At 37.8% G+C, this 25,274-nt stretch overlaps 1 protein-coding gene across 7 annotated transcripts in view; it reads left to right on the top strand.

Annotated features, from left to right (window-relative positions):
* The first annotated feature begins 654 nt into the window (after window positions 1–654).
* The window catches only part of SGCG (sarcoglycan gamma), a 106,133-nt gene continuing 81,513 nt past the window's right edge, over window positions 655–25,274 (top strand). For 3 of the 7 annotated variants that reach the window (XM_064409217.1, XM_064409214.1, XM_064409216.1), the window contains exon 1: window positions 656–847. The gene's annotated coding sequence lies outside the window, so the exon portion shown is untranslated. Of the gene's footprint in view, window positions 848–25,274 lie in introns of all 7 variants that reach the window. The other 4 variants (XM_064409218.1, XM_064409215.1, XM_064409213.1 and 1 more) reach the window with 3 other exon arrangements.

Genomic DNA, 25,274 nt, shown 5'->3' with positions numbered 1-25,274 from the left:
TTTCTGAACACCCTTCCTGCAAAATTTATCAGGAAAAAGTGCATTTATCATTCATCTTCCCAATCCGCACGTCACCCTGCTTCTCTGTCTCGGTCAGTTTCCCTCTTTTCCTCGCCGATCCCTTTTTCTTCTCCTGAACTGCGCAAACCTGATTCTCACAATCTGCTCCGGCATCTGCCCCCCAGCTCCTTTTGTGCTCTCCACCGCATTTATCCTGCCCGGTTCCCACCACACATCCCGAAGCCTCCCATGCCCGCCATCCCACCCTGAGGCCGGCCCCAGACTCCATCCGCAGCAGTGAGCGAGGCGCGGCGGTGCCGTGCCAGCCCAGCCCAATCCTGCCCTGCCTTGCCCAGCCCAGCTGCCGAGCCTGGAGCCGTGTCTCCCCGATAAAGCGCAGAGCTTTGGGGTCGGGGCGCCCTCCAGAGGCACCGCCGAGCCCTGCCCTGCTCGCCAGAGCCGGGCACCCGGCAGGGACGCGGTGCAGTGAGGGCCGGGGAGCCCTGGCGCTTCCCACGGCCGGGGAGCGCGGCCCGTCCGCGGTCGCTCGGTGTCCGCTCGGCGGCCGGGGCGGAGAGAGGGAGGGCACAGCTCGTCTCCCGCCTCCTGCTCGCCTTCTCCTTCTTCTCCTCCTCCTCCTTCTGGCGCCCGCCCTCTGTTCCTCCTTCCCTCCCTGCAGCGCCGGCGAGACCGCGAGAGCGGCGCCCGCCCCGCCAGGGCGAGGGAAGCAGGCGCAGCCCGCGGGCGGGAAGCTGGATGAGGACGTGTGTGCGGGCAAGGCAGCCCCTCGGGCATGAAGGGGACCGCGGGGACGCTGCCCTGCCCTGCAGCCGAGCGGGGACATCAGGTAAGCGCCCCACACGCCTGCCCGGCCCGACCGGAGCTGACACACTTCCAGTGCCGGGAGAGGGCAAGCGTCCCCTGGAAAGTTGTCCTGCCGCCGCCGGCCGAGGGGCGAAGGGCAGGGGAGGCGGGCAGAGGCAGCCCGCGGTGCAGGGTGGCACATCGGGCTGTTCGGCGGGACCCGCCGGGTGCTGCGGTGCCCGGGGCTGTGCCGCCCCGCCGGGCGCGGCGCGCAGCGCGGGGAGCGCTGGTGTCAGCGGCCGTGCCGCGCCCCGCGGAAAGTTTCCAGCGGGGTGAGGGCAGGGAGAAGCGGGAGAGGATCACCGCGGGACGGGAGCGTGGCGAAGGAGAAGCAGCCTGTCTGTGTTGCCGTGGGCAGTGGGCGCCGCAGCTTTCCCGGGTGGCCGGAGCGGTGCCGCCAGCAGTTCGCGCAACTTGTTTCGTTGTTTTCGCTCTGGTTTGTTGCAGAGGAGTAGGATCAAGTACCCCTGCAAGTGTAATGTTGATATCTTTGATGGCTACATTTTACTCTTCTGTGAAATTTACCTACTTGTTTGTGTCAGTTTAGGTATGTTTAGGGAAAGCAAACTGCAAAGCCTTACCAGAAAGGGACGCACAGCAGTACGCCTGAGACTTCAGTAGGTTTGTTATGTTGTGTGACGTAACAGTAAATGCAACTGCTGCTCTTTTTGATTCACATTTCGTTGGGGCTTTTTAACTGAACATTTGTGGATTAAGCAGAAACTTTGAGTAAAATGTGTGAATCATCATAACGCTGTTGGAGATCAAATCCCAGTTTAAATGGTTTGCAATTATTTTCTTCCCCCTTTGCTCATAATTCATAAAAAGGACCGACTCAAGTAGTTTGCTTAGTTCTTCTGAAGTAATTTAAGGAATCAAAAGTGAGCAGAGTTCCACACAGAGATTGTAGGTACCTTTGCAGCAAAGCAGAAAAACAACATTGAACCACTTTAAAGAAAAGTAACTAATCAAAAAAAACTGTACCTTGGGAAGCCTGCTTTCCTCCCATCCTGAACAAAGATGTGTACATTGCAAACTGCACTGAGAGTGGAAGGATTCAGGCCATTTCAAATGAGGCAGTTTCCCCTTACAGACCATGTTCTGTACTAACTTGCTTGGTTAATCAGAGACAGTCTACTTTAACTATCAGCTGCAGTTCTGTTTTACTTACATGTTTTCAAACACCATCGTAATTCCACAATATTTATTGTAAAATCTAAAAGAAAAACTTAAGAGCAATGAACCTAATTTCATTAGATCAAAGAAGTATGAGTAGTTTTTTGGTTTGGTGGTTTATTTTCTTGGTTTTGAGGGGTTTTTTTTGGTTGGTTGATTTTTAATAGAACAAATTTGAAACCAGATTTAGGGGAGCATTCAAAAGTAGCCTAGATTTCACAACGTGCATCTGTTGCTGCAGGTAATGCCTGGTTGTTGAACATTGTTAAGGCACCATACTTCAGGTGATTTTCAGGTTGGGACTTTTCTTATTAGACACATGGATATGTCTCTTAAGAAGGTCTATCACAGTTAATGACCCAATGCAGCTCTAAGACTTTACATGTGCTCAGGCTTTTATTAATGGACTTCTATATTGCATTAAGCTGAGAGAGGGCTGAGGAAGTAGAAGCATAGACATGTATAAAACTTGAAATGCTTCCCACTTTTCTGCATTTTGTTCACTAGTTGTGGTTTTTTTGATTTTTTTTATTGTCAGCTTCAAATACAACAACTGTAGGCTTTCATGCAAGCAGCAGGTTTTATTAAACATATGATACAATTTTCTATTGTAAAATGTTCTGTAGTTCTTACTTCCTTGGAAAGATAAGATATGACTAGGGAATTATCATTTTTCTTGACAGCATGACAGTTAAAACTTGGTTTGCATAGGAGTGAGCATGTGTAATGTATTAAAAGAAGATGTCATTCTGAACTGTCTGACAAACTTTTCAACAGGTTTCTTTTTTTTATATGGAGGTGAATATATTGCTTGTAAAAATCACTGCTAGGATGTAACTAAGATGTAAGGATGAATTGATGTAGTGATGTTGGGTCAAACTTAGGATTTTTTGTATAGTTTTAATATTTAGAAGTCTATGAATTTAATGCTCAGCTCTGTAACCAGATATTTGAATTAATTTTATTCATATCAGCATCTTAGTTAAATTCAGTACAGAAGTCCTGCTACTTAAGCTCTGCAGAGGTAGAATATGGATAGAATATACTGAAGCAAAATGCTTTGTTTGCTGATAAGATACCTGTTCTAATGACAGGTCCAAGTTGTATATAGGGGTTGCTATCAAAAGCTGAGCTCATGTTAGAAGTCAGAAGCTTAAATGTGTTTGTGTGTCCAACAAACATTCTTTTACAGAGTGCAAAATCTTAAGCAATGAAAATGGCCAGGGAGCGTATGAAATGCCATTAAGGTATAGAAGCATGGGAAGTTAGGAAAAAAAGGGAGAAATTTAGGGTTTGGGGTTTTGTTTGATGTGATTTTTTGGTTTAGTTAGTTGGTTTTTTAATATGAACATTTGCTCTATAAAATAAAGTTACCTCTTTTGAAGGTAATACACACCTTGAGGATTTTGGGTAAAGGTGTACACAAAGAAACAGGTGAGGTACCTGAAAACTGTGGTTGCATATGCAGGTTTTTTTCTTATAGTTCTGCTTGCAGACCTTGTACTGCTGTATTTAAAGACAACTCTTGAGCTGTAATAGGAAACTTTTTACTTGGTTGTTAAACCCATCTGGTGTGGTTGGAGTAGATAATACCATTGTAAAACTAGTTAACTGTGTTTAGTGTTTTTACAGAAGCCAGAAACTGATAAAAAGTGGAATATACTGGCTAAAAAAAATTGAAGTTAGAAGTTGAATTCCCAGGCACTGAGAAGTACATATGATAAACCTGTAAAAAGAAAGGGCTAGATTTGGGGAAAGGATTCCTTCTGGTCACTACAAACAAGTAATATTCCTGCAGAATGAGCTTTCACTTTGCATGCACATTCTGAGTGTTGGTTTCCTCTCAACTGAAAGACTCCTGATTATTTAATTTCTGCTTTCTTTGTCACCTTTTTTAGACCTCTGGTAGTTAGTATTTTCTGCTGAATTCCTCTAATTTCTTCCTGTATTCCATAGGTAGAGAATGTTCTGTATGGAAATTACAGCTGTAGCCTTACCAACAAGTAAACTGTAAAGATTAGCTTCAGTTCAAGGCAGCATGTTGTCTTTTATGCAAGAATATGGTATTGCTCATCATTTTTACTCATGGTAACTCTAACCAGCAAAATACCAGAGCAGCTACACACTGTGCATCCTCATCCAGTATTTTCTCACTTGATTATTTTCAGTTAAGCCATTTACAATTCTTTAGTAGCATGTTAATTTTCTCCTGGATCATGTGTTCATTTTAATATCATTATTCTGAGTTTTAGTCCTGTATACCAAGATTTCTAGTCCTGGCTTCTAGATCTCCTTGGCCTATTGTCATGTTTAGATGTAAACACTATACTCTGTCACTTCTTATTAATAAAGTGATTCATAAGAATCAGGAAATCAGGAAAGACTAGGGGAGCCTTCTCTTAATATGGTAATGTAACCTGTTTCTTAATTAATCAATATAATGGGTTTCAGTCCATAGGTATTATAAGAGCGTATAAATATGGGTGTTATTGTCTTTTAGAAACTATTATGAAGTCCAATGCAGGAGTAGTATGTATTTGTTTAAGAAAGATTTTGTTGCAAAACATCACAGCTTTAAAGGAAAGAAAGTGTCTTTTTATTTAGAAAGTCTTTTAAATACAGTAGTTTTACTGAGCAACCAAATACCTTTTCTTGAATGTCAGGTCAAAACACTCCTGGGCAGTGTCCGTTGCAATCGTGTCATGTATCTTATTTGTCATTAAAATGCTGTACACAAACCTCATGAAAATTAACAAGGTAGCATAAGTGCTAGTTTTACTTTTTAGTTTTTCACTATTATATGTAGTGAGTAACTTTAGTTACCAAAAAATGGGGAATAATGTGTCAAATTATTGAGCTGCTTGATTAACTACTATGTTTTAGATAATTTCTAAGGGTCATTCAATTTTCATATTTATACATATTTATGAAAACATTAGAGGAAAACTAAAATAGTGTTATGAAAACTGATTTTCTTTTAGAGGCATATGGCATTGAAAACCTTAGTAGTCTTTCATGAAATTGCTATAATATGAAATTTGTTGCTATATTTTTGTGTTTTCTACAAATATGTAGAGTCTTAGGTTTAACAGAGTGATTCTGAACATCTAATTATTTTTTTTCCACTTCACTGAATTGACTCACTGTGATGTTCCAAATTAATATATTTGTCAATATTGCTGTCAAGTCACATTACATGTATCAACCTCTGAAACTGAAGAATTACTTTTGGAAACTTCAATATATGTGAGTCATACAAAAGTACCTAAATAAATTCCTTGCTTGTGGTTGTGCATTAAGCATTCTATACTTCTGAGAATGTGTTTATTATAAATAATTCTGAAAGCTTCATAATATCATGTCTGTATAAACCTGGAGAGATAACTTCTATTTGTTTTCTAAGAGTAGCTCTCTGGAACTTGGATTTTGTGTATTGAACACCCTTGCTGTTATCAAAGATACTGTAAAAACATGTTTTTCTATGTTGCAGAAAAGTAAATTGCTTTTTGAGTTTTAAGAAAAAAGTTCCAAGATTCAAGAAATTGCAAAATGAACAGCAAAAACCCTGTTCATTAATCTAAAAATGACATAATAACATATATATATTGATTCTAAACCAGAAATTTATTTTATTTCAGAAACAAGGAATTTTTGTCCATATCTGTCACTTTCCTCAAATTATTTATTTGCTAATGAGGAATTGTAAATTAATGTGCAACACTATTTGAGAAAAATAATAAAATTATACTGGTTCCCTGACTTGATTTTCTTGGACACAGCACTTTCTCAGGCTGTGAAGATTTTCGCTCAGAAATTTGAAGACAGGGATATTTTTTACATGTAGAGGTGCATATGCACATAAATAAAAAGGACTCAGACTTTTTCTGGTGCTGACGTCAAAATTTGGAAGCACTTGAACAACCAAGGAAGGAGAAACAAAATGGAACGATCTGGCTGATTAAATAAATTTCACTGGAATCTCTCCATCCCTTCTCAAAAACAAACTTCCCCGGATAATTTGAGAACAAAAAATTGTAACCTGTCTTAAAAGGACTGCAATAGCAGCCATTGTGGAAGTTCAGAGACATCCTGCCTCCTCCTTTTTATGGAAACCAACACTGGGTTCTGAAGCCTTCTATTATTTAGAAAGAAGGTTCAGTTCTCAGTAAACCATTTACTGTGTCTTGGCAATGGTCAAAGTTACTTTTATGTCTGAAGTGCAAGGTCAAATTACTTCTCTCAGGACATTTAGTTGTTGGATGAGCTGTGTTCTTCATGGATCTAGAAGGAAGTCAAGAGGTCTTCTCAGGATCTTTTAAGGAATGTGATGAGCTACCAAGCCTTTAGGCAATGGGATCTTTTTCTTCCCTTAGTTCACTCGCTGGCTAATACAAGATCATCCAGAAGTCATAGCATTGTAGAATAGCTTGGGTTGGAAGGGACCTTAAAGATCATCCAGTTCCAAACCCCCTGTCATGTGGAGGAACACCTCTTACTACACCAGATTGTAAAAAGCCCCATCCAAGTGGGCGCTAGAATGTCCCAGAAAGAGTTAGGGATCATACAGGAATCTCTATTATTGGAGGTAATTATACGCATAGTTAGGGATTGGGATCTGTGAAGAGGAATGTGTAGATATATGCAGGAATCTGAGTTCCAGCAATTAATGTGGAAATGACTGTGTCTGTGCTGCCAATATAATTATTAGATGCAGCAAGCATAGTGCTGTGGCAAGATGTGTGCACTCTACTTACTGTTAGTGAAATAGTTTTAGTGAGTGACACCAGGACAGAGCCTTCTATTGTAGTCTAATTAAATAATCTTGTCAATTATGGTGTTTTAATTCCAGAATGTTTAATAATTTCTTCTTGTTCAGTCTGTATAGAGAAAGCTGCAGTATGGCCTGAATCACTTATTACACCTTTGAACTTAAGCCATGTTAAGTTGTGATACTACTTGGTCTAAATACCACTTTAAAAGGAAAAAAAAATAGTTGTGCTTTGGGGGAAAAGTACACTCACTTATCATGGTTTTTCAAGGGCAGAATTATCATGAAATTTCAGTCAAGATTTGCAACAATTGACCCAAGGTATCACTAAGGACTTTCGCTGTTCCAAAAGATTATTTCAGGTTAAGCATTGCAGACGTGCTGCAGTTCTTGATGCACCTGAACATAGCTTTGAAAGCTGCAGCAATATTACAGTGTTGCACAGGTCTTTATTGATTCTATTGCAAGGGAATACATTAAGAAATTGCAAATGCAACTAAAAATAATGCATTTTAAGGAGTACAGTTGGTTTCATGTTACATTTGAGCATTGCATATTTAGGATACACTAGACTTTGAGGAGACTTAAAACTGAATTCTAACTTCTCAGTGGAGAGGCAGAGTCAACTTTACTTAGATCAGCAAAGAAAATTTGTGCCTGTCCTCCAATCAAATTAACAGAGCTTCAGGAAAACTGTATGCATTTATGGGAAAAGGTATTTTTTATCTTCTTTAATAATATCCTTTTGTTAGCATATGCTGTCTTCTTAACAGTACATTTGACTGATGGCTTAGAGCAATATAGCAGTCTCATCAGGCCTGGCTTTTTAGGGGAAATCATTATGCTACTTCTGAAGTGTCTGCAGTAACCCATCAACATGGGTTATTGGGTTCTTAATACTGTATAATTAGGATGTATGCATGATTCTTCTCTTTGTCCAGCTTGTATCTTGCCTTTCTAATCCCTATTTAGAGATTTGCCAAGAATAGTAATTGCTTGTATTCTTTTAAACACTAGTGCTTGAGCAATAAGGGAAGTAGGGAAGTTTGTAAGAAATTTTTCACTGTCATTGCTTTTTTATTCCCATAAGTGAAGGTTAATCTTAAATCTGAGACAAATGAAATATCTGTGCTAAAAGAAGCATCCCTCCCTTTTTAAGTATGGTGCTGTGTGTCTCTTTATCTACTAGTTAAACCTAATGATTGCCAAACCGTTCTCAGTTTTGGGAGTGTTTTGTGGTAATCTAAGACACATCTTAAGATTTTTTCTTGGGACTTGTACTGTCATACAATGTTTCATACACGACACATATTGAATTTCTGGGAATATTTTGAAATTTTTTGTTAATTATGGTAGGTTTTTTTTAGGAGCTGTATTCAGATATTTTTGTGGTTTTTTTGGTTGGGTTTTTGTTTTTGGTTTTTTTTGGTGTTTAAATAATAGGTTAACTTGCAGCCAGTTGCAGTAACCCAAACTAAGCATCCATTGTTATTGTTTGCTCAGCTGAGTCCAAAAATGTGCTAATAATAAAAACATTTAGTCCTCTGTTCCAACAAAAAAATGCAAGTGTGCCTAAGCATGCCAGTGAATTCTTGTCTCATGTTGCTTGTACAGTTGGCACCTATGTCTACATATATGTCTTTGAGCATGCCAAATGATGAATGCAACACTGATTGAAGACATTACACTGGCTGATAATAAATTTTGGACATTCATGATGATTCATGTATTTTTTTTAGTCCTATCATCAAGCTGGTGAGCAAGTGCAGAAAATTTTGCCATTTTCCCAGCAGACATTTGCTGCATCCACTCTTGGCTGACAGGCTTCCCTCAAGGTCCCTGTCTATGCAGAAATCAGCCCCTCATGCAAATATCCAAGAGTTGAGGCCTGTAAAATCTGCTTCTCATCTATGTATCATTAGGGTTTATTGATTGTGCTGTCATTTTCAAGTATAATCTCTGATCTGGGTCAGTCTCTTTCCCATGACTACTGCCGCTGTCAGCCCACGGTGTAAATGATGAGCATGGACTCAAGGAGTCTTTTTGCATAGTGTGCAGAAAATCATAATTAACAGCAGAAGTGACTAGACTAAAATAATTGTTATGGCTGGATGTAAAATCCTGTTTTTATTTTAATTGCAGCTCCATAAGGTTTTGGAAAACTTAGTTGAGCTATGGGAATACACTTTTGGTTGAGTTCACTACATGCTTACCTTACAGCTATGTCTACAATTAATTTTTTTTTCTAGGCAATTTTTTTCTTATTCATGTGGCAAAATATTCTTAAGAAGTTAGTATAGATTTGCTAGTTAGCACAAGATTACTTCTTGGCACTTGAATTTGTCTTGGCAGGTTGAACTACTATGTGATTTTTCCATCTCTTACTAATGAGTTGTGGCAGTATTCTGCAAATAAAATGCCTTCATGAAAATAGTAAGTTAACTAAAGCCATCAGCAATCATACTTTGTCTGCTTTATTGGGAATTGTGGAAAGAGAAGAAAATGCATATCTGACAATAGGTAGCTTGACTAAAGTTGGTTGTAGTAAGAAACTGTCTCTGCAATCAGCTGCAACAGACATCACCTGGAAGTAGCCCAATGCTGATACAAATCTCCTGATAGTTGACTTTGGAAAAGTCTGGAAAATGAATTACTTCTTTCTGTTCATCCTTTTGAATAGCTTATTATTGCAGACATTACTCTAAAGGAGATGCTGGCATGTCTTTTCTTCTTGTTAGTTTTAGATGTAAACGCATTTGGTATCAAGTACATGAATTACACTTTTTTACAATCTAGGTCTTTGATGGGAACAAAAAAATAAAATCATGAGATAAAATTGTCATGCTCCAGGCCTTTGTCACAAGAAACCAGTAGCTCCTGCAACTGGTGATATCTTCAATTGCCACAACAGACTGTGGAAACAGTGTGATCTGAATGGAAAGAAAATATTTTCTCTTTTTTTTTTTTTTTTTTTCCCTGTAAAACAGCCTTACACTAGATCATTATTCTTTAGGATCAGTTGGCAGGAACAAATGAGAATCTTTAACTGAAATTATATGTCAATGATAACATTAAAACAAACATAAAGATTTCTGAAAGGTACTCAAAGCAGTTTCATTTATCTACTTATAATGGGTATTAAAATCATAAAAATTTTGTGGTAACAGTTCTGGGAAATGGTACGCTCTTACACTATGTGAAGTGAGTCTCCTGCAACATGGAAGGAGGTCTTTATATCACAGAAGAGAATCACAAAATTGTTTGAGTTGGAAGGGATGTTAAAGATCATCCAGTTCCAACCCCCTGCCACAGGCAGGGACACCTTCCACTACACAGTGTTTCTCAAAGCCCATCCAGCCTGGCTTTGGACACCAGTACATCCCAAAAAGAGTTAGATCATACAGTAGCCAATTGTGGATGATCATGTTGATAGTTAGGGATTGCTTCTGCATAGGGGAATGTGCAGATATATGCTGGAGTCTGAGTTCCAGTAACTAATGTGGCAGTGGCTGTGACTGTGCTGCCAATATGATTGTTAGATGCAGCAAGCACTGTGCTGTGGGAAGATGTGTGCACTCTCTTTACTTACTGTTACCGAAAGTTTTAGTGAGTGACACCAGGGCACTAATACACATGACTTTGTTTGAAGAGAAATTTTCAAAGGGTTTATGAAATCACAAGAACTATTTAAACAACTGATACAAAAGTCTCTATTTCTAAGCATATGTATTTGCCAATATACTTCAAACTTTCATCTATATGTTTGCTATTCTGATAATTTCTATTCAAGAACTTCCTTGGGCTGAGAAATGCATGCATTGTTGTGAAAAGTTTGGTAAAGTAGAGGTTCTAAATTCTTGAATTTGAATTGTTAGTACAGCAGCTAAAAATGGAAAAGTTTAACTTCCTTTTTTCCTGCATTGTTTAGTATTTCATTGTAAGTAATGTTTAAAAATAATCTATGAGGATCAAATGTTTGAGTTATTATGGTTCTGTATGAAAATTGTATTTACAATACTTATGAACATTACAAAGTTCTCAGATGCTAATCCAACAGAAAATGTTGAAATACTTTTGTGTCCAGGGAATAGCAGGATTCCATTTCCTGTAGGTAGACACAAGTGAGTTTACAGCTACAAACTTAACAAAATATAAACTTTTGTTTCACAGTAGTTGAGTCTTACAATATGCACTATTCGGTTGAAAAATTAAATCATTTTAGTGATATTTCAGGTTAATACTTAAGTGCTGACTCTGACTTGTTATAAGCAAGACAGTTTTAATTACTTACCAGTTCTGAGGTAGCCCTATTGTGTTTTGATAAGCAGTATTGAAATTTCAGCAGTTGTTTCTATTCCTTATAAAATCACATAAATGAACTAGCTTCTATTCCCAACTCCTTCAGTTCCTAAGGAAAATGGGGAAGTTCTCTAACCTTACAACAATTGGTAGTAGCAAGTACTTTCCCTCTGTCCTATGAAATAGTGGACATCAGGCTATTTTTGGATGGGACACTCCTGTTACTCTCTGTTCTGTGCTTTACTGCTGCAGATTTTTTGTTGTTGTTGTCTCTACCCTTTCTCAGTCCCTTTTATTTTGTTTGCTTCTCTCGTCATATTTCTTGGTTTATTTTTTGTATGTCATTCCTAAGTCTTCATGTCTCTTACCTCCTATAAAGTCATCTTATCACTTCTCTTTAGTATAGATGACTCTTCCTTTCTTCCTAAGCATAAGTCAACTGAATTTTGGAAGTCCAGTGAAAAACTGTCTGATCTCATTGCATAGCAAAAGTCCATAGTGAGCTCTGGGAACTGGAAGGAAAAAGAAAAGAGGAAGTTTTGATTAACCTAGTGAAAGATTTATCTATAAGCAGGTCCAGGAGATCATGACAGATTAGTTTTAAGTGAAATACAGGGGAAAAAATATTGATATGAGTTTTCTTGAGCTTCAGCTTCGTGAGGAGTCATTAGTATTGTTAGTGTACATTGTCTTTCTCATCGCATTTGTCAGAAGAAGCCATGAGCTTTGTTTTAATGAGTTTGATAGTTCTAATTTTTATGTAAGTGTTCTCCATCATCATTATTGAATGATTGTCTGTCCCACTAAGAGATCTTTGGACTTTTACCATTAAAGAAGTGTCTAAACAGACAAAGAGAGCATTTTACTCACTTGTGCTTCTTCACAGAGATAAAGAAATATGATTAAAGCTATGGTAGTGGTGACTTACTGTTCTTGAATAGCTCAGTTTTGTCTCTGGAAGTAACAACACCATTTTGTGCCATTAGGACTGCCTCAGGGTATTTGCCTTACATTTTAATAACAAATATAATACATATTTTATGTAACTGGAGTAATGTGTTAGTGAGAAGTAGTACTCCGTTTATTTGTCTAATTTTATAATTAAATCATAATGTTCTAACTTATGTAAATAACAGACTTAATAGGGCTCAGCTTTCCAAGTGAATAAGGCGCATAGCTTATTTAGTGACAGGCAACACATCCCATGCCAGGTAACCTTTTGTTCAGTGGCAGAAGGTATAGCCTTACTTAGAGGTGTCAGACTATACTGCAATCATGTAAGAATCCAATTACCTTTTTTTAACTACTCCTACTTTCTTATTTTTTTTTATGACCAGCCATGCTGAAATTTTAATGAGAATTCTCAGGCTTACCTCAGCAGATAGATGGCAGAATGAACATTTTTATAACTGAAATAAAAGCTGTTATGTTTTATCACAAGGCCTTCCTATTGTCTTGTTTCCCTTTTGTAAGATAAGTAAACATTACCTCAGAAGAAACTTCAAGGAACACCCCTGATTTTGTTATGTATATACATAAAAAATCCATACACATACACTTTTTCAGTATTACATCTGCAGGTTTACTTCTCAGCTAGACTTACTGTTACGTTCTTATTATGTAATGTTTCCTAGCCACACAAATCCGTTTTTCACAATTTCATTAAGCCTGAGTTCATAGTAACATTGAGGTCATCATGTTTTTGTAACACAACCATGGGAGCACCTTATCAAAATTCCTTGTTGCTAAAGCAGCTTGACCTTGCATTTTATTTACTAATCAAAAGCAATTCTAGCAGGCAGTTCAAACAAAAAACCCCGTATCTTTGTTTTCCTTTGTAAGTAACAAACAAGGTCACAGTAACTGGACAAGAGGAGAGCATTTACCAAACTGCTTGGGCCTAAATTTCCCTCTTACACTGCTGAAAATAAAATTTTAAAAGTAATTTTTTAAAATTCTGTTTTCCCCAAGCTGGAAATATTAGGCTTACTGCATATTCACTGTAGACTTTCTGTGTGCTACTCCAAGTAGTTTGGAGTGAGTTGCTGCTGTCAAAAACAAGTGATTAGCCCTACTCCTCAACTCTTCCTAAAGTTCTTTGTGTGCCAGTAGGGAAAGGCTGTGGATCATTCTGTTATGGCTGTCCAGTGCCAGTCAATATTTTTTTCTGAAGATTTATGGATTCTGCTTTGGCATGAGATTGCATTTGCCACTGTGACAGGAAGTAGGCTGTTTGGTCCTTTGGAAATCAGCTCACTGGAAATGTGCCACCATCTGAAGGGCTTTTCCAGTATAGTCCTTGTTCTTTGGTTTTTGTCCCAAGGATCCTGAAAAATAAGGTACCAGTAGGGGATTGGCCTGCTATTGCTGTTACAGTTAGTTAGTCCAATAGCCTGGCACTGAAAATTCTCTGTAAAAGGGGGTAGTTGAGAGAAGGCTAAATCTGAAGTGAATTGTTGTCACGTGCTGCTAATGCACTCGACAAGAAATTGTAAAAGCAGATATGTAACACATGTTGCGTAGGCAGAAAGACAAATTTTGTTTTGGAGTTCATTGAAAGTCAATTTTACTACAGATCCTTGGATTTGTAAGTATTGGATGTTTGGAATATTGCTATTCTTAAAATGCATCCCACCTGTTTAAAGTACAATGAGTACAGGATACGTACATAGGTAATAATGGAGATCGTAAATATTAGCAGATGTCAAGGACAGGTTAAATGCTAAATCCGAAGAGGGGAATTTGTGATCTTTGCAAATACCTCACGCACCCAAGCTGTCATCCTGAAAAATTATAGGTCACAACCAAATGAATGTAAGTTTCTTCATACTGATATATTTTGACAGATTATGTTCAGGATTTTATGTTAAGAATTTACATTGTGTATGTGGGCTGTGTTTCTTAAAGTTCTTGAAAGATTTAAAAAGAATTGCAATTTACCTGCTCCACGCTGAGTAAAAACAAGCTAAATATAATCTAATTATTTTAGATTATATAAAAGGATATACTGTTTGTAACATTGAGCTTTTTGTATACAAACTTATAAAATGCACAAGACCAACTATAGCCTCGTAAAGAGAGCTTACCTTTTCCTAGCAAGGGTAGTTCTTATTGGGAATATTTTGGGAGGCATTTGCATATACTAATGCAATATGACCTACTATGCAGTAGGTCTTTAAAATAATTTATGATTTGGTGTATAGTACACATACAGTTAATGTAAAATAGTGCAGTGGCTATAAATTTTACAAGTCCAAAAGTCTGTTTCTGGAGCAGAAACAAAGGAGTTGTTTTACACAGGAGAGTCCTGAATTTTATTTCATGTAACTTGGAAAAAGCTATAGATGACCTAGCCACATTTTTTATTATAGACTAAAAAAAGGGACAGGGAAGTGGGAAACTAAATTCAGAAAGTTACTAGCTATGGAAGCATACTACTTCACCTTACAAGAGAATGCCTTAACAGCCAGACTGTAGATTAATATTAGATAGATTCAGTCTCAAGCCAGTCTATGCTGGATCATTGTGAAGCAAAGAATAATAGATTTGGATGTAAAGGGGAATAATAACAGGAGACATTGTAGTATAATCAGAAAAAGACTTCAGAGAGAAATCTGTCCACTGACTACATCTGTTCCCTGAGATCATTAGTGGCTCGTGTCTGTTCTTCCCAAGCCTGAGACTCTTCAGAAAGATAAGTTGCATCCCTGCTGCATATAAGCAGGAGTGTAGACAGTGTAAGCAGCTACTTCAGAAGACTTGGGATTTTCACAGTATAGGCTTCCTTGTTCTTGAGCTGCTTTATCTCTTGAATGTGTTGTGCTATTTATACAAGCCATTGGTTTATGATAATTGCCTAGATGTGATGTTGCTGTAACTTCACCATTGGTGAAGCTATGATCCCAGATTGCTTATATAGGGTTATTCTGGTTTATGGAATACAACTTCATGAGCTAACGTGAAATGTTGTAATTTGGCATCTGTGATCCTATTATACTATGAAGTTTGGAAGAAACTGCTGTCTTGTGAAGGATGATTCTTTGTCTGTTTGCTTTCATCAAGTGTCAATCCTCACTATACAGAATGTTGGTGGAGAAAATTGAACTCAGTTGTCCTATTGAGCCGAGACCAGGATTGGGTCTCGAATTTTGCTGTCTAGAGCCTGGGATATCTGACATCTTGTCTTTGTTTCCTGGGCACTTGTTCTTATTGAGTAGGAAAATTATACTTTTCTTTAAAGTGAACCAATCCCCAGCTCATACCTAAGGAATGACTTCAGCCTAAGAGAGTAAAATCTGAGTCTTTTCATAGTCAGTTGTAGAAAATATAGCTATAAATCATGCATATTGAGAACAGCCAGGTTTATAAGGGATATGTTCAAGGGGAGTTCCCATTTGTCTTGGGGTAGTCGATGGCGACTGTTTATGTGGCTGTGTCTACATAATGTTTATAACTGGCAGTTGCTTCACATGGGTGTCTACAGAGATTTGTGGATAACCAGGGAAGATTTGTGGATTCCTTGACTTGTTCTAACAGCTAAATGTACATTGTGTAGGTCAGACTTGTTCTAACAATGTGTATAGCATTCTTAACCTCTCCCAAGATGCCATCTGTATCAATCTCAGAGTATTAGTCTGCATTGTGATGGTGCCACTCAAGCCCTGCTCCCCTCTGCAAGTGACAACTGTTCTTTGATAATGGAAGCCAGTACAGAGACAACAGCTCAGTCTTGAGCTCTAGCAAGTACAAATGAATTACGCCTTTGCTCCCCTTAACATAAAAAAGACGACTTGAGAGGTGTTTGAGGTGCTGGTATCTCCAGTGCTGTATTTATGATAAATTTTGGAAATACCTCAGCTCCATCTTGCCCAAAAGTCTGTCTTTGGCAGTAGCTCACAATAAATGCCTAGGAAAGAATATAAGGACAGGAAACATCATCTTTTGGTGATATTTCCCAAAATATTCTCCTACTTTCTTTGATTATTTCAAGATTTATCAGTGCCTGTTGTCATGCCTTTGTATATGAGTTTTAGAAAGATTTCCAGGAATGTGTCTACCTTACCTTTTCAATCTGGTGAAGTTCTTAGCATGTGGGCTGTCTAGAGGCATCATTGCATTTGAACTGTTTACTCTTTGCCCTGAATTAATTCTGTATTGTGACATGTTTTCAGTAGTTTTGTATTCTAAGAAGTCCGTATGAAAACAGGAAAGAAAGTCCTTTTCTTCCTCCTTGCTCTGGACCTGAAGTTCAGCTAAATAATCCTTCTTAGGCCCAGTAGATTTCCTACCATCCCCTGGAAGTCAAACTGTAATTGAGTCTGAAGTCATTGGCCAAAATGTCTTCCCATTAGATGGACTAGCATATGGACATGGGATACTGGCCAGCCATTGTCTGAAATGTGATCGGAGTCGGTGGAGACAATAATAGCAAATATTTTGGTAGCTAGACTCTCTTTTCCAGGCTTGACATCTTGAAGCACACATAGTGAAAGAAAAATGCTGCAGTTTTCCTTGCGGATATTTAGGCTGGAGTCATTCCATCTCAGATCACACATGTAAATAAGATAACCTGCATACCAGCTGGTGGTAAATGACAATCTATATTCCTGATAGTGATGGCAGGAGCCATATTTCAGTGGTTATGAGGAGAGGGTTTGGGATTGGGTTTTTGTTTTCATTAGGGTTTTTTGTTGTTTTGGGGTTTTTTTCCTGAAACTCTGGGTGTGAAGGAGGAAAAGAGACAGAAAGAACTGATTTCTGTCTTCTGCCTAAGAGGTACTGGTCTAACAGCTGTCTGTGCTTTTGTAGTTTACCTTGAGTAAATCAAAAAGTTGTGTTGCTGTAGATGGTGGAACTAGAAGGTAACTAAAAGAAAGAAATGGAAAGAGCTCCTCTATATGCATGTATTCCCTAGTCTTTTCTTTACCTCTCCTAAAGAATTTCTTATAGAAGATGAGGGTTTAGAAGGAATTGAGAATACAATGAAAATCACTGCCCCCTTTTTCCCCCCCTTTTTTTATTGTGCCTAGATCACTGTGCATAGGTTGCCAAAACAGATTCACAATTCCTTGCACTGGTTCATTAAATAGGTGAATTAACCTTACCTCATTTAAGTAGAATGTTTCTTTACATTATAATTCCAATTACATTTTTTTTAATTTATGGAACTTCGTTTGTTATGACAGCCTTTTCTGCCTTTCTGTAAGATGCAAGCTGCTTTTTCTTAAAAACTTTCTCTTTGTAATTTAGTGTGCATCTATCCCATGTAAACCTGAACATTTAAGCTGTTAATGTGCTCTTATTTGGCTTAAAAATATCTGACTAGTTTCTAACACCTTAAAAGTAATCTTTCTATCAAAAATTGACAGTTTTCAACTTTCATTTTAATACTGCTACCCCTTTGATAGTTGTACTTTAATTTTCAGGAAATTGAATCCTAACTAAAAGCTTCTTTCCATTCTGTCAGTCTTCAGCATTGTCGCTTGTAATTTTGGTTCTTTGATGCATCTGAAAGCTTTAGATGCAGCTTTTTGACATTGATTTTGTTGTTCTTGTACCCTGAGAAGTTAAAAAAATTAGATTAATTTTTAAGCTTCTGAAGTATGTGTCATGAAGGCAAAGCAGCTATGAAAAGAATGAGGTAAAGCAAATTACTTTGACTTGGGATGTGGCTAGATATTTTTGCTTTCAAATTTTAGGTCAGCCTTTTGAGCAATTCCAGTTTTACATTCCATTCTACTGTATGACATCATGTGTCCCTGCACATGGAGAATAACATCTGTCAAAATTCTCTTGTTGATTCCTCATATTTCCTCAGGAAACTTTCAAGATATTCCCTAACCAGAAATTTAAGAACCTAAGCAGCTGTGGCACAAGTACTAGCGTTATGAAAGGATAAACAGATGACTAAAACTTGGAAAACAGGGAGGAAAAATGCATGCTAAATTTTTGCAGTGGAAAAACATTGTCTTTGTAGAGAGGCAACAGTTTATGCTGAGACCTGACCACGTAACCCAGATCTTGCACAATACACATCACATGTCTTTTCCATGATAGCACATATTAAAAAGGGCTGTGTTGGGGTTTAGAGCTGTGATGTTTGAAAATAAGTTAGAAATAGGATCAACTGAAAAAGTTCATAAGTACCTTCTGATTCTGAGTGGTGAGACAGTAGAATGGCAAATCCAGGTGATGGGAATGTAAGGTATGTAATGTAGTCTAGAGTAGACTAGAACAGAATACTTCATTGAGCAGGGGCCTTCCATCGGTCATCTATTCCAGCTGTCACGTTGTCCTTTTGAAAGACAGAAAATCCCTCAGTATGTTTCCTTCATGCTTTCCTTGCTGTATCAAAATACCATTAAAATTAATCTAGGGCGGGTCACCCCTTCAGTTATTCGTTGGCCTTAAGCTTCTGAAGCTAGCCCTGTATTGTTACGTGCTCAACGTAAAAAAGGATGTTCTTTCTTCACTTTCACACGTGTAAGCCTTACAGAAAGTGTTCTCGATTCTGGGAAGTGGGTTCTGTTGTTTCAGTGTAGCAATTTGTCCTCACATATGTGGTGTTGTGTTTGGAAAGAGTTCTGATACCAGCATACAGTACCAACCCATGGTGGGATCTAGATGATCTTTTTGGTCTTTTCCAACTCAAACCAACCCATTTAGGATTTTACTGGCACTTAGTGACCTTTGTAACTGTGTTCTTTAACATCTCACCAGACATCTTACTGTAAAGCCACTTATCTAGCACAGCATCATTTTCAAATCTACAGTTGAATTTTCAATTCACCATTGTTTAATTGGTGGAGGTTGGGTAGTACCAACTGTTGTTACAATACTTTTGTGAGCCCATCAAAGAAGTGGGGTACAAAAGGCAAGTTTTTTTGTGTATTCTCTGCATCTTAAGGAGCTGATCAAAGGTATCAGTGGTACAGAAATGGCAGTGGGTATGTTCTGTTTTGTGCAATGTTAGCGGGGCAGGGATTAGAGCATTCCATGGACACTGCAAGGGGAAACGTCATTCTTTTGTGATTAGGATAAATTTGCCTTTTGTTAAAATGCACTTGGGAATTATCCAAGGAAGGAACACCTCTACTGGTCAGGATAATTTCCCCCCTTGCTTTTGAAAGCTACATTCATGAGAAGAGGCTTCAAAATGCAGCTAAGCAGAACATCGGGATAAAAGGGGGATTGGAGATATAACAGCCCTTTCAGTTGAGAAGCTGTGGGAGGTATTGGATGGCGTTAACAAAACCATCAGAGGTTTTGTTTCTCTTCCTAGCTATGTCTGGTGTTTACGAATGCTGATAGGAAAATTCCCATATGTAATGCTGAATTAGAGTTTCACAGACAGGAGCTTGATGAAAAGAGAGTTTATTTTTGTGGCTTGAATTAAGTCCTGTGGCAAAAAGCTGTACAGTCATCCACTTTAGTGACAGGTGCAGGGTAGATAGTGAATATTTTGCTTTTATGCTACACTTTTTCAATTTTTTTTGTAAATTAGTTGAAGCAGCTGGAAAGTAAATATGATATGAGGAAATTTTATCTCAAATGGAGTTCAATAGCTATTCATAAAATCAAATTCTAACATGGAAAGTAAAGTATTTATAGACAGTGGAAGACAATTTCTTATTTACAATTTGGGAAATTTCAATGAAGTCACTCTTGGAAAAAAAGCTTTTCTAGGAAGTAAAATACCTTTCCAAAAGAACTGTTTGTTTTCTGGTTGCTAAAAAATTAATGTCATATTCTAATTATGTATGGTCCTGCTGTTTCTTTAATTATTCTTAAACTGGGACTTAGATTCTAGCCCCATGCTGAGTGGCTATTAAGATGGTAAGAGAACTCTGGCAGGGGGATTGATGTGGTACACCAGAACGTCATTTTTTTTCCCCTAAGCTTTTCTGTAGATACCTTCTTTTACATTATAGGCTGACTGCAGTTTCTTTGTCCAGGCACATTCAGAGTTTTTTCTCTTTGGCCCGTCTTTAAATCTGTTGGTGTGAGATTCTATGATTGTCTCACAGCCATAGAGTCCTTTTCTGCTTTCACCTTGATTGCATATTGCTGTAGAGAAAATAGGAAATGCAGTAAATGTTCTATAGCTGCTGAATTCTCTGCAATGTTATAGTTTGAGTCATTTATGAAAAATTTTAGTTTCTGAAAATGTTTCAAAGCATCTAATTTGTAAAACTTTCTTTTGGAGATTATTCTAGTGTACATTTTCCATGCCTCCATAAACACCCCTCTTTATAAAATCAATAGCCTCCTTTTAAATATTATTTACTTTATTAGGTGAGATTTTCTTGTAGTTAATTCAGAAAAGGCTATTGCTCCTGATCATTAGCCTGGATTAATGCATCAGGCAGACATTTGTTAATTTCATTCTCAAAATTATACTTTTCATTTTCATTATTAGAGTTATTCTTGATAAGAATACTCAAACTCAGCAGTTCTGTAGAAGTCAGGATTTTCTAATGACTGCAAGCATTGTTCCTTAAATTCTGTCTTTCCTCTTAAGATTGAATCTTTGTTTCACAGCCTAAAAAGAGTAAAGATGACAAAAGCATCCATCTTTAAGAAAAGTTACATATACCTCCAAAGGCACATCATTGAGTCTAGCTGAGATGGACTCAACTCCCCAAAAAAGTTACACTGTTCATACTCAGGAAGGTGTTAATTTGTGGAATATTTACATATATTTATGGTTCCTTCCTAAAGAAGGTGAAACCAAGAACTGCAATGAATTGCATGGGATTGGCTTAGGAAGCTTTTAGTGCTTTACATTCTTACAGATGCTGCATTACAATGTACAAAAAACTGGGAAGCATCCTTCAGAGATAGACAGTTATCAGTATTTTGGCTTCTGCACCAAGCACATTAAATATGTATCTCAAAGTTTGAAATTGTTGGTGATTCTGAGAAAGTGACACAGAACCTTCTCTGCATTGCTAATTATAATTACTCTTTCAACAGGGGAAAAAAAATTAAAACCCCAAAGCTCATTTATGCTTAGTTACCTTTTGGGAATGCAAAATAAGTATAAGGTCGCTTTAGTTCAGAAGAACTTGACACACAGTTAGTTACCATGTGTCCATCTGTTTGTCTTCCTATTTTTTACCTCGTCTTGCTAAACAGGGCCTTTGCCCTCTGCTGGATCTGTTCCGTGGGCCTACACAGAACAAGGAGTTGATTTTATGCGGCACTTCCAGTAAAAAAAAATTTTTAAGTATTTTAAGGTGGTTATAGTTTTCACAGAGGAATATAAGTAAGCATGTAAATTTTACTGTTTACTAAGCGTGGAAGCTAGACTATGAATCTCTTTTCTTGTCATATTTAATTTCGTAGTTTCTGCATATGCCATTTAAAAATTTATATAGCCCAAAATATTTTCTGTTATTTATGTTGTTGGTTTTTTTTAATTATAAATGAGTGTATAATACTCATATAAATATGAATTAGGTTGATATATTTTCTCCATTTTTTAACCATACAACCATTAACAAATGCAAATTACCTGATTATCTGTACTGCTATAAGAAGATTTTAAGTGGAGCTATTTCACAGTATACAGACCATGTTCAAATCATTGTTTCAAATGTTGATTGCTTGAAAAGAAAGCAAGCTACCTAAGGTATAGACTTCATATAAGAATATGCTGTATGTAGAAAGAATTATATAAAACAAAGCCCAATCTATTCTTTTGCAGTGAAAGACAAGTGAAGACTTCACCTGCAATGAAGACAAGATCCTTGCAATGTATGAAGATATAAAATGCTACTTGAGCAAAGAGATACAATTTAATGTAGAAGAATCTCTTTTTCATTTGACCCCCTTCTGTAGAGGTTACGTTGTACGGTTCAAAGGGTGTTCTAATTTCCTGTGTCATCTTAAGGAAGGTGCTGTTGGAAAATGTTCAGTGTGTACAGTTTTGTTGCTCACAAAGGTAGTCTTTTACATCTTAACGGCTGTTCTCCTTAACCTGTAACTTGCACATTAAGCATCAAGAGCAGAAGTAGTATCTTTCTCTTGCAGATTTGGTACTAAACCAGCAGCCTCAAAATGCTCCTTCTTCGTTCAGGGTCTGTCTTCTGTGGGATTTCCTCCATCAGTTTCTCTCAGAGTAAGGTCAAACTTCCTACAGTACTTTACCAGCTGCTCATTCTGGTCTCTCAATGCATGGCCTTTACATGAAGCATTGTCACAATCTGCTCCAAGGATTAAACAACTTCCCTAGCAACAGTGCAAACACATTTTCATTCAACTCCTTCCAGTTCCTGAATGTGTAACCTGAATGTGAGTCATTGTTTTCACTTTTTCTCAGTCACTTGGGTATCCATATCACTGCAGGAAGAGTATTCCTATGTGCTGTTGGATGCTAAATATCACAAATGCAACACTCAGTGTCTGTCTTCCCTGACTTTCCAGTCTTTAGCTAACAACATACCCAGGAAAGCTGTCATGAAAATCACTATGGCTGGAGGCAACTTCTCTTCTAGCCTCAGGTGTCAAAGTGCCAATCCCTCCTTGATTCAGTCTTAAAAATGTAAGGAGAACACAAATATCCAAAAATATTGCTTCTCTTCCTATGCCATTCTCAAAATCTGAATATAGTCTTGACCAGACCTTTTCTTCCCAAGCTATTTCAGCAGCAAACAAAACTGCTATCCTTTCCATTTGCTCAGTCCTGTGGCAAGCAGTAGAGAATTGTGGGGCAATTTGAGAGATACCTGTAAGTATTTTTACATGCACCCCTGAACGTATTAGCCTATATATCTGTTTTTAAAATGCATCTTCATTGATTTTTTTTATTCTTCTGGGGATATTATATAGAAGACCAACAAGGAGCACTAAATTGTATGAGCAATAAGAACTGCTAGGTATTGATAGTAAAGCAAGATGCCCTTGACTTAGAACAAGCTTAAAATCTAAGCACGTCAAGCGAAGTTAATGAGGAAAGAGAAGTACATCAAGTGTCTACTAGAACTTGCTTGAGAATATAAAAATAAAGTGCTCTGGTATTGATGGTTTTGCCAAACCCAGAATCAGATCCTAAGGTTCCTCTGAGGCAACTAAAATCAGTTAATTAAAAAGTCTAACCATGGCAATTAAAGAGAAAGAGCCCCAAAGATAATGTGCACATTCTGAAAATCTGAAAGGCTTGGCACTGACTTCTTGTATGTTGCTGGTTACCCTCTAAGACCTCTTCCTATGATAATCCTAGGAAATATCAAGGATACTTCTTTACAAAGTGCTTGAAAACGTAGAAATTACTCTTAAGTCATGATTAAACTGGATATGCAGCTAATTATACTGTGCATAATGGGGTCCATTCAGTTTTGTACAAGAGCTGACTTGAACAATGCAGTTTTAGACTGGTCTCGGTGCTTATCTGCTGGATTAATACACCATAACAGAGTAGGTGTGACAGCCTGCCCTTAAGGGGGTTTGTGGGTCATCACAGTAGGTTGGAGATGGTCAGACACCTTTATCTTAGGAAATGGACAGTGAATTTCTGGAAGCTGTTTTCTGCTGGAGGGGCTGATCTATGCCTTGGCTTTATGTCTAGCTGTGCAGCCATTTTCTAATAGTTGATGAACTGGGTATTTGACTGCACAGCTGAAAATGAAGCATCCTGTTTGTGTAGTTATCCAGACAGTAAATGAGATGATCATACCAACTAGGATGCAGCTGTTGTCACTTCAGCTGATGCAAAGCCAGTGAAGTGTGAGAAGTAAAGATGTGACATTAAATGTTTTGAGTAAATAACCGGGGAAAAGACTTCTAAGCATACATTCTGATTATGGCTGAAATGAATGTATTCCCTACTAGTCAATTACTTCCACTAGTAATTGTGAAAATGTTATGAATCACAGATTCACTAGAGGAGAAACTTGGGCGTTTGGTGATAATGTTTCTTACTAAAATCAAACAAATTGTCTCCTATTTTGCACAACTAGAGCAGCCGCATAGAGCTGCATTTTGTTGTCCATTTCTGTACTAGTTTTTTCTTTATTATTTATTATTTTTCAAAATAGCCTTTTAGAATGGAATGCCATATTGTAATAAACATTGCTCGAGATAGCACTACTATATTTCTTGTTTAAACTGATACAACACTTTATTTTGCAAGTATATTCAAACTCTGCTCAATAAGTTGGGATGTCATATTCTCAAAGACTGCCAAAATTTATCAGTTTACATCTGTGAGTTTTAAGTCAACACTTCCACTATGGTTACTCTGCATGCTGTGGTTGCCTACAGCTCAGCCTCAAGGATAACCCTTCAATATACTAGATAATTGCACTATTCCCATAGTTAATTTAAGCATTTCAGTCAAACAGGAAATAGCTTATAGTCTGTTCCCTGGTTGATTATAGTTTCTTCATATTAAAAGGGCGCCACTTAACATTTGCTTGCTTATGCCAGATGGCAAGTTCCTAATTAAATTCTCTTCTCATGTGCCTAATTTTTCTGCTTGTATTTTGGCAAAGCTAAAATCTCAGTAGGGCAAACAGATACTTGGGGTATACTAACAACATTATTATTGTTATTTTTACAGTCTTTCTTATGAATGGAACCTCAGAAAAGATCTTATGGATCAAGAGCTGCGACTTAACCTTTGGTACCAAGGCTCTGCTTCAATACAAGTTCAGAATGTCAAACCAGATTCTTAAAAATTATTTTCTCTACCCTTCTACTGTTGCTCTTTAAGGGCTGTTCAATTTTTTTTTGCCACAGAAAGCAGGAGCAGAAATTGCTATTTTGTTACGGTGGTTGGTAAGAAGAATTGCTTGTCCATTTTCTGCTTCCTTTGCGTTGGCTTTCTTTTTGTCTTCTTAGAAACATTAGAGGAGGTAAAAACTCCTGAGCTAAGTGCTGAGCTTCCTTTGTCCACCTGATGAGGACAATCATCTTGATCCAGAAAAGTGACTCTGAATTAAGTACTTCGGTCTTGCATTCTTAAATATGGTTCAGTAGCGATTCTTCATGGAGTGATCTTGGGAAATCATGAATTAAGTTTTATTTTATAATGTGTAGTGGGTTCACCCTGGCTGCATACTCTGAATCCAATAAAGCTCCTCTATCTCTTCTCTTCCCAGCTGGGTGGGGCGGAGAAAATATAATGAAGGTTTCATGGGTTGAGGTAAGGAACAGGAAAGATCAC

This window comes from Passer domesticus, chromosome 2 (assembly GCF_036417665.1).
Source record: "Passer domesticus isolate bPasDom1 chromosome 2, bPasDom1.hap1, whole genome shotgun sequence".
Classification (NCBI taxonomy): domain Eukaryota; kingdom Metazoa; phylum Chordata; class Aves; order Passeriformes; family Passeridae; genus Passer; species Passer domesticus.
This window is presented reverse-complemented; position numbering and strand designations above follow the sequence as displayed.